The sequence below is a fragment of the Pinus tabuliformis genome, chromosome 5_2 (genome assembly GCF_031772625.1).
Source record: "Pinus tabuliformis cultivar Carrire ecotype Pingquan chromosome 5_2, CPIR1, whole genome shotgun sequence".
In the NCBI taxonomy this organism is placed as follows: Eukaryota; Viridiplantae; Streptophyta; class Pinopsida; order Pinales; family Pinaceae; genus Pinus; species Pinus tabuliformis.
In genome coordinates this window covers 760,125,154-760,133,649 of record NC_142306.1, presented here as the reverse complement: position 1 = coordinate 760,133,649, position 8,496 = coordinate 760,125,154, and positions in this window count along the sequence as shown.

Here is an 8,496-nt window from a genome sequence, read left to right as displayed (position 1 = left end):
TGGCGCCCAGCCCCGACGGTCCAACAACCCATCACCCAGGTCGACAGGCTATTGGGCTGCTAGGGTGGGGCAGGGGGGTTGGTGGCCAACCCCCCACCCCACCCCAATGCCTCAGCGCTGCCGAGGTGGGGTAGGGTGCTAGGCATCCATCCCCCCTACTACTCACTCACGAGCCCGTTGGGCTACCAGGAGCATGATCGGGCCCACCACGCCCACTGCGGACGTAGTGGGTAAATCTATCCCACAAAAAATTTTAACTTCTAAAAAAAATTAAATTTCATTAAACTTATTTAATTTTAAAATTTGCACAACAGAAAAATTAACTAACCTTTCAAATGCGATAATCCTCCGTTGAATATGTTGTTGATAACAATGTAGTTGCTCCACAAATTCTCTCCAAGTCTTTGAACAAACCTCTGAAAAACTTGATGTGATGTGAGGAATAGTGATACTAAAATTTATTATATAGGGGAAATTACGAAATTGCTTTACCGTACGATTAATGTGGGATTAATTTGTTTTAGAAGGTATAATAAAAATTTAAAAAAACATTCAATTGTTTAGTAAATATTATATAGTTTAAGTAATAAATTAATTTAGGTAAAATATTTAATTTACAATTTTAATTTTAAATATTTATTTCATAAAAAAAATTTAGTTAAAAATTTTCAATAAATTGTAGAAGCAAATAAGAGGGAAATACATGAAATGAATTTTTTGGAGGGAAATTTTCATTCTTTAAGCTATATATTATCATTAGGAGAGTTTGCATTTGTATCATTCAACCTCTTCTATTTGAAAGGCATGGATTCTTCTGATAGTGAAGTTTTGCTTTGTGAAGCATCAACATCTTCGTCGCGTAACAAATCTATTCATATTGATGAATATAACGGAAATTCTTCCACTATGAATAGAGAGTCAGTTATTCCACTTAGTCCTAATCCTAAGGACTATGAGAGTAGCACTGATGAAAGACGGGATGAAGACTTTCAAATAAATAAAGAGTCAATGTTTCCACTTAGTCCTAATCCTATGGATTATGAGAGCAATAGTGATGAAGAGCATGATGAAGAATTTCAAAAGAATGGAGTGTCATGGTGTCCACTTAGTCCTAATCCTATGGACTATGAGAGAAACAGTGATGAAGAGCATGAAGATGAATTTCAAAAGAATGGAATGTCACAGTTTCTACTTAATCTTAATCCTATGAACTATGAGAGAAAAATTGATGAAGAGCATGATGATGAATTTCGAAAGAATGGAGTGTCACAGTGTCCACCTAGTCCTAATCCTATGGAATATGAGAGCAGCAGTGATGAAGAATTTCAAAAGAATGGAGTGTCACGGTGTACACTTAGTCCTAATCCTAGGGACTATGAGAGCAACAATGATGTAGAGCATGATGAAGAATTTCAATGGAATATAGTGTCATAGTGTCCACTTAGTCCTAATCGTATGGACTATGAAAGAAGCAATGATAAAGAACATGATGAAGAATTTGAAAAGAATGAAGTGTCACGGGGTTCACTTAGTCCTAATCCTATGGACTATGAGAGCAGCAGAGATGAAGACCATGATGAAGAATTTCAAATGAATAGAGTGTCATAGTGTCCACTTAGTTCTAATCCTATGGACTATGACAGCAACAATGATGAAGAGCATGATGATGAATTTCAAAAGAATGGAGTGTCACAGTGTCCACTTAGCCCTAATCCTATGGAATATGAGAGCAGCAATGATGAAGAGCATAATGAAGAATTTCAAAAGAATGGAGTGTCACAGTGTCCACTTAGTCCTAATCCTATGGACTATTAGAGCAGCAGTGATGAAGAGCATGATGAAGAATTTCAACGGAATAGAGCGTCACAGTGTCCACTTAATCCTAATCCTATGGACTATGAAAGTAGCAGTGATGAAGAACATGATGAAGAATTTGAAAATAATGAGGTATCACAGTGTCCACTTAGTCCTAATCCTATGGATTATGAGAGCAGCGGTGATGAAGAATTTAAAATGAATAGAGTGTCACAATGTCCACTTAGTCCTAATCCTATGGACTATGAAAGCAGCAGTGATGAAGAACATGATGAAGAATTTCAAATGAATAGAGTGCCATGGTGTCCACTTAGCCCTAGTCCTATGGACTATGAGAGCAGCAGTGATGAAGAACATGATGAAGATTTTCAAATAAATAAAGAGTCACAGTTTCCACTTAGTCCTAATCCTAAGGACTATGAGAGCAGTAGTGACGAAGGCCAAGATGAAGCACTTAGTCCTAATCCTAAGGACTATCAAAGTAGTAGTGACAAAGGATAGGATGTATAATTTTCAGTAAGTAAACAATCACATTTTCGACGTAGTCCTAATTCTATTGATTATGAGAGCAGCACCGACAATGCACATGCGGAAGAATATCCAATAAACATCGAGTCAAATTTTCCATTTAGTCCTAATTCTAAGGACTATGAGAGTAGCATTGAAGAAGGGGAAGATGAAGAATATCCTCCAAGTCATTATTTCAAAATCACAACTAGTCATAGTGAGTATAACATTCCTCAGAATGATGATGAAAATTCTTATACAAATGATGATCAAATGATGGAGATGTTTCCAGGAAATATTGTCACGAGGAGTAGGAGCAGACCTTTTCATATCAATCCGAGATGTTCTAGTTATACAAGGGGTAGAGCAGAATATCTGACGAGAAGAAGTTCTATCAGTGCTCTGATTTCAAGTGAATGTTGTCAAAAAGATTGCTTAAAACATATGGATTTCAAATTTGCATTAGAGAAAAGGAACATATATTTGTCAATGAATAAAATCATGCAACATTCATATTTAGTTGGGTGCATGCAATCTACATTGTCAGGTTATGATTATCATATTGGGTCTTTATTTATCTATAGAAAGGCTTTCAAAATGTTTCATTGAATGGGTAATTTTCATCTCTCAAGAATCCAAGAAAATTTGGAAAAGGATCCCACATTTTATTTAGAAGTACGTCATAAACGACAATTTGGGCTATTATCAAATACTGCAATGTCATGGATGAAATATTTCTTTTCAAAGCATGGAGAGTGTATGCCAAATAAAGAGACAATACATATTCCAGATAATTTTTCAAGATGAGAAATCTACAACTTGTACAAAGAATATGCAGAAGGTTCTTAGGGACATGGTCGGTTTATTACATATCAATTTTTTGTGAAGGTATGGAAGAAAGAATTTAACAATGTTCGTATTCGTAAGAAGACAAGGATAGGGATTTGCAATACATGTGCTTCTCTTAAATTTAAAAGGGATAAATGTGAAGGGTCAGAAAAAGGTAATCATTCATAACTTTAACTTTTAAAATTGTATAGTCATCAACTATGAAAGTGTATTTCTTAATGACTTTCTTTTATATTGTGTAGATTCCATTGTCAAAGAACTTGAGGAGCATCATGAACAACAACCAAGTGAAAGGAAAAAGTTGTACAAGCATCAAAATAAGTGTTATGATAATCTGAACAAATATTTGGGCTTGATAATTGATGGTATGGACCAAAAGAAAACACGTTTACCACATTTTGTTCGCACACCCAAAAATTTACAAGAGGAAAATTTTATTCAGTATCACTTGGTTGGTTGTATGGTCTTCAATGGGAAAATGTTGACAAGGGTGTACTTCATAGCTCGAAATATTCATAATGATGCAAATCTAACAATAGTCATAATTCATGATGTGCTTTCTCATTGGTTTGGTAATCCTCCTGAAGTTTTGTATCTACAATTGGACAACACTTGCTGTGAAAACAAAAAATAGGTTGTTTTTGGATATCTAAACATGCTTGTTGAATTGAGAATTTTTCAGAAGGTAAAGGTTGGTTTCCTTCTTGTTGGGCACACTCATGACCATATTGATCAGATGTTCAGTATTTTTTTAGTCACATTGAGGAGGAAGGAAGTTGGGAGCTTGCCATCATTAATTGAATGTATTAAGAAATAATACATGACATAGCCTACTTTTGATGTGTTGGAATAAACTGTTGACATGCGAAGGTTTATTCTGGGATCGCATGGTGAGGAGAAATGAATTGAACAACTTAATGACATTAGCTTCCAACAACAATTTCGCATAAAAAAAATTGATGGGAAAAAACTAATATGGGGCAAGAAGTATTCAACTACTGGAGAATGGGCACCATCATCAGGTGTGGAATTTTCGAAGTTCATTCTAGATCATCCAATATTTGCATCCAAAATATTGTTATTACAATTAGTTGGTGAAGTTCATAATGCACGCAGACAGAATAGAGATATAAATTATTCTGATTGCCTAGAAGAAATTAAAAAATGTATTAGATATACATATGAGTACTTTGACATTGCTGATTCAATTTGGTGGGAGTCATTTTTCAATAATCAAAGTGATATCATTTCAAGAACAAAAAATGAAGATATACCTTTGAAAAATCCATTTATTTGGCCACAAAATGTGTCAAATGAACATGAGGAAAGAAACATTGTTGAACAACAATAATCTCAAGGTATTATTAATTCTTCATGCAGAGGAACTAGAGATGTATATTGGTTCTAGAAGATCTCGTGCACAACGTGAAGCCATGGAAGACCTTTACAGGGGTTTAGTACAGGATATTAAGGAGGTTTGCATGATAACATTGCTAGCAGATGGAGATCCCAATGGCTATCCATTCTGGGTTGCTAAGGTTATAAAGGTCTTTACAAAAAATGAAGATGTTACAAGTGTTGAAGTACCTTGGTATGCCACAAATACACACCCATTCAATGGTGTGTGGAAGACAGAGATGGTAGTTGATAAAAAAATTGGTGGACAGAGAAAAAGAAAGGGTACAAATATAAATTGTTGCTGTAAAGACCTCTTAAAATTGGAGGATGTTGACATACTTATTTATGAATTCAATTTAACAAAGAGAGGAACTCTTCACTTCAAGATGACAGAGATTCTAAAAAGGTTGTTACTAGAAGGAACAATGTTGAGATGGGAGTCTATTGAAACCAGTCATAGATCCAGAAGAATTTTGAAACCTGAAATGGTGGGCATGCATGTGGACTTAGATGGGGCACTAGTTGATGAAAGAGAAGAATATGGAACATCTTCGTCTGCATCCAGGCATTCATCTGAAGATGTGAATTTGATGGTGTGCAAGAAAATATGAGTGATTTTGAATAATTGTCTAAGACAGTTTATATAACTAATGTTTGCATCATATCTTGAAATAAAAATTTTGATTTCCATATGGTGTTAAATAAGAAGTTATGAGTCATTTTTATGTTGTTGGATTATATGCTTTAATTATGATGATTTTTATGTTTAGAATATCTACAATGCAACAATAAATTAGATATATAATGTATGTTTCATTCAATCTACAAATAATGACATTTTGACTAATTTAGTCATGTAATTTGTTCATAATGTCATGGCATTTTAATTTTATGGTTGAAGATTTCCAATTTTTTTGTATCTTTAATGTTATGGTTGAAAACAACTAGAATTTAGCAATATTTAGTGTGATGTTATTCTATGTTTAAGAAATCGAGCAAGTTAAAGTGCAGTGGAAGCACTTTGGGCCCGATGAAGCTACATGGGAGATGCATGCTGAGATGAGGGCTATGTATCCTTCATTGTTTACCAGTTAAGGAAAAGGAGTTTTGGTATATGTATATATTTTGGTTGTTGTTGTAAATACCACAATGAGCTATGTTATAAAGCTCAAATAAGCAGTTTGGTTGTCATGTTGGTTTTTCTTTTTAGCAATTTGATAATTGTAGATACTACATCAAGCTAAGTTATAAAGCTCCATGGGCAGTATCGTTTAGTTTTCAGCAGTCTTGTTGGTCAAAGGTGTCATAGAACACCGAGGATGGTGTTCCCCTAAGGGGGAGGGGCCTATAACATCCTCAGGCTAAAATTTCATGTAATAAAGTTAATAAAGGAAAAATAAGGCTATGGTCATGGGACATGTATTCCAAGATTAGTGTTGGGAAAAACATCCTACTGGGTGTTCATTTTGGTTTATTATGGCTAAGGGAAATTGCAAAAGTCATTGCAAAGGAAAAGAGACATTAATTAGCGTTTTATTTATGAAAATAAAGAAAAATAGGAGAAAAGGGAGATGAAAGGTCAAGGATTGCATGAGAAATAAATTGAAGGAAAATTAAAGGGAAATTAAGAAAATAAAGGACTCAATGATAAAAAGGCCTTTGACGATCAGTTCACAACTTCTTCTAGTTCAACTTTATTTAGTTTTAGCTTGGATATCTCCCTATTCTCTCATACTATTACACATTTAGAGAATTCTTGGAGCACTATAGCATTGGAAAAAGGAAAGAATGGGAAAAGCAAGGAAAATTTGGATCAAGGAGCTTCAGTAGGAATACTTGTAGGTGACATGTTGCATGTGTGATTTCCCAGCTGGTTTGTGAATGGATGGTACATGAATGTGTGTATTTGGTTCTCTCATTGTCATTGGCATTATTTTTTCTAGATGTGAGAGTGGCTACAGCCCTACCTTTCCATTTCTAAATAGCCATGGTGTGATGGGGTTCTTTATTTGGTTGATATTTGGATTTCCAAATGGTTTTGGAACTGGGTGAGGCAGTCTTAGGAAAATTCCCATAGGGCCTTGGAATCCCTTTACTAGTTTTGGTGGGATTATGGTAAAGCCTAAGGGTGTAGACATGCAAATTCTTCAAGGTATTGGTGAAGAAATTATGAGGGATCCAATATTGTTTTGGCCTAGTAATCTCTTTACTAGTTTTGGTTGGATTGCGATAAAACCTTAGGATGGAGAAAGGAAAATTCCTCAAGGAATTGGTGAAAAAATTCTGAGGCATCCAAGCTTGTTTTGGGACTATTAATCCCTTCACTAATTTTGGCAGGATTACGGTAAATCCTGAGGGTGGAGGTAGTTTAATCTACGAGGAAGCTTTGGTTGTTTATGTACTAGTTTTCTTAAGTGATCTCTTGATCGATTTTGATGGGATCATGGGAGCATGAGGGTGGAGGTGGTTTAATAATCTCCAGGAGGCCTTGGTTTTTTTGTCTTAAGTCCCACATTCATGCTTATAATATGGCATGGGGGTGATTAGTTGAAAGAAATATTTGATTCACCTCAATCTATGGTCGGTTGGTATGTGGAAGTCCCTAATTTGGTTGCATTTTGCATATGTTAATAACAACTATTTTCCTCTTGTATTTAATGAGTACTTGTACTTTTTATTATGTGGCTTTGATTGTTGTTCTATCATGGTTATTATTCTAGTTATATGTTGGTTGTAAGCATGGTTTCATAGCAGGTTCTAGTTATGGATCTTGACACGTTTTGACAAGTTGATGAATGGTTATTGAATGCATGAGATAAAAAAGGTTATTGAAACTATTATTAGAGGTCATTAGACCTTCTTTATGATTATGAAATAAGTATCAAAACCCTATTTTCAGATATGCATTCATGACCTGTAAATTACATGTTCTTAATATGTTTGACGAAATGATTGTCATGGTTAGGCCTAGTTAGGTAAAGTTTTGATCAAGTTTTGTATGAATGGATTTTTCTTGATGTTATTTATCATTATGGAAAGTCTCAATTAATTTTGGGTAGTGGTCTAGAGGCTAACTTGGAATTTAGGCTCAGAATCAAGGAATGCACCCTCTGAACTAGACATTTTAGGTCACAACCACTACCTAGTATGCTTATTCATGTGATTGGAGGCCCTCAACCACATGGATGCCTTGTCATACATGAGGTTGGGAGCCTAGGTCACTAAAACGTCATTTCTGCTCATGGTTCGGGCACTAATAGTGGTTATTCAACTCGTGGGTGTCATGTAGCTCCTAAGGAAGGTCAATAAGGTTCCAGTTTGTTGATTCCACTTCTTTAACTATACTTAGGAGGTTGAGTCATGTCATAGTATCCCTCAGCTCATGTTTACCCTGGAAGGCTTATGAAAGTGAGTAAGTGTGGGAGGACGTGTTACAACAAGATCACCAAGGAGTGGAAGACAATGAGTACGTGGATTCAAGACAATGAGTAGGTGGATTGATATATGATACACCAATATTTGGAAAGCTAATAGAAATAAGTCCACTAAATATCTACACAAAGATAATGATCCATAAAATCTTCCAATATTGGTTGTCTTTCCCATCAATCTTCATAAATTTTGATTTGTCTTGCTTGCACTCGCATTAAATGCAATAAACTCCTAAATTGTAAGATCAATTCATAGGAGAACCAAAAGGCTTTGTTAGCCAAAACATGTGCACACCATTGTATGCAACAATGCCATGTGCCCATAGAACTACACCAATAATCAACTAGATTTGCGTACTTGCACTGTTGAAGAATGTTGTGATAATGATTCAAAATCATGGGTTTTAATGGAAATGGTTTAGTGTTGGGCACAAACTAGGTAAAATATTAAAATTTAGATGAATATCATTTTTTCTAGAATTTGTAGCATTGATTT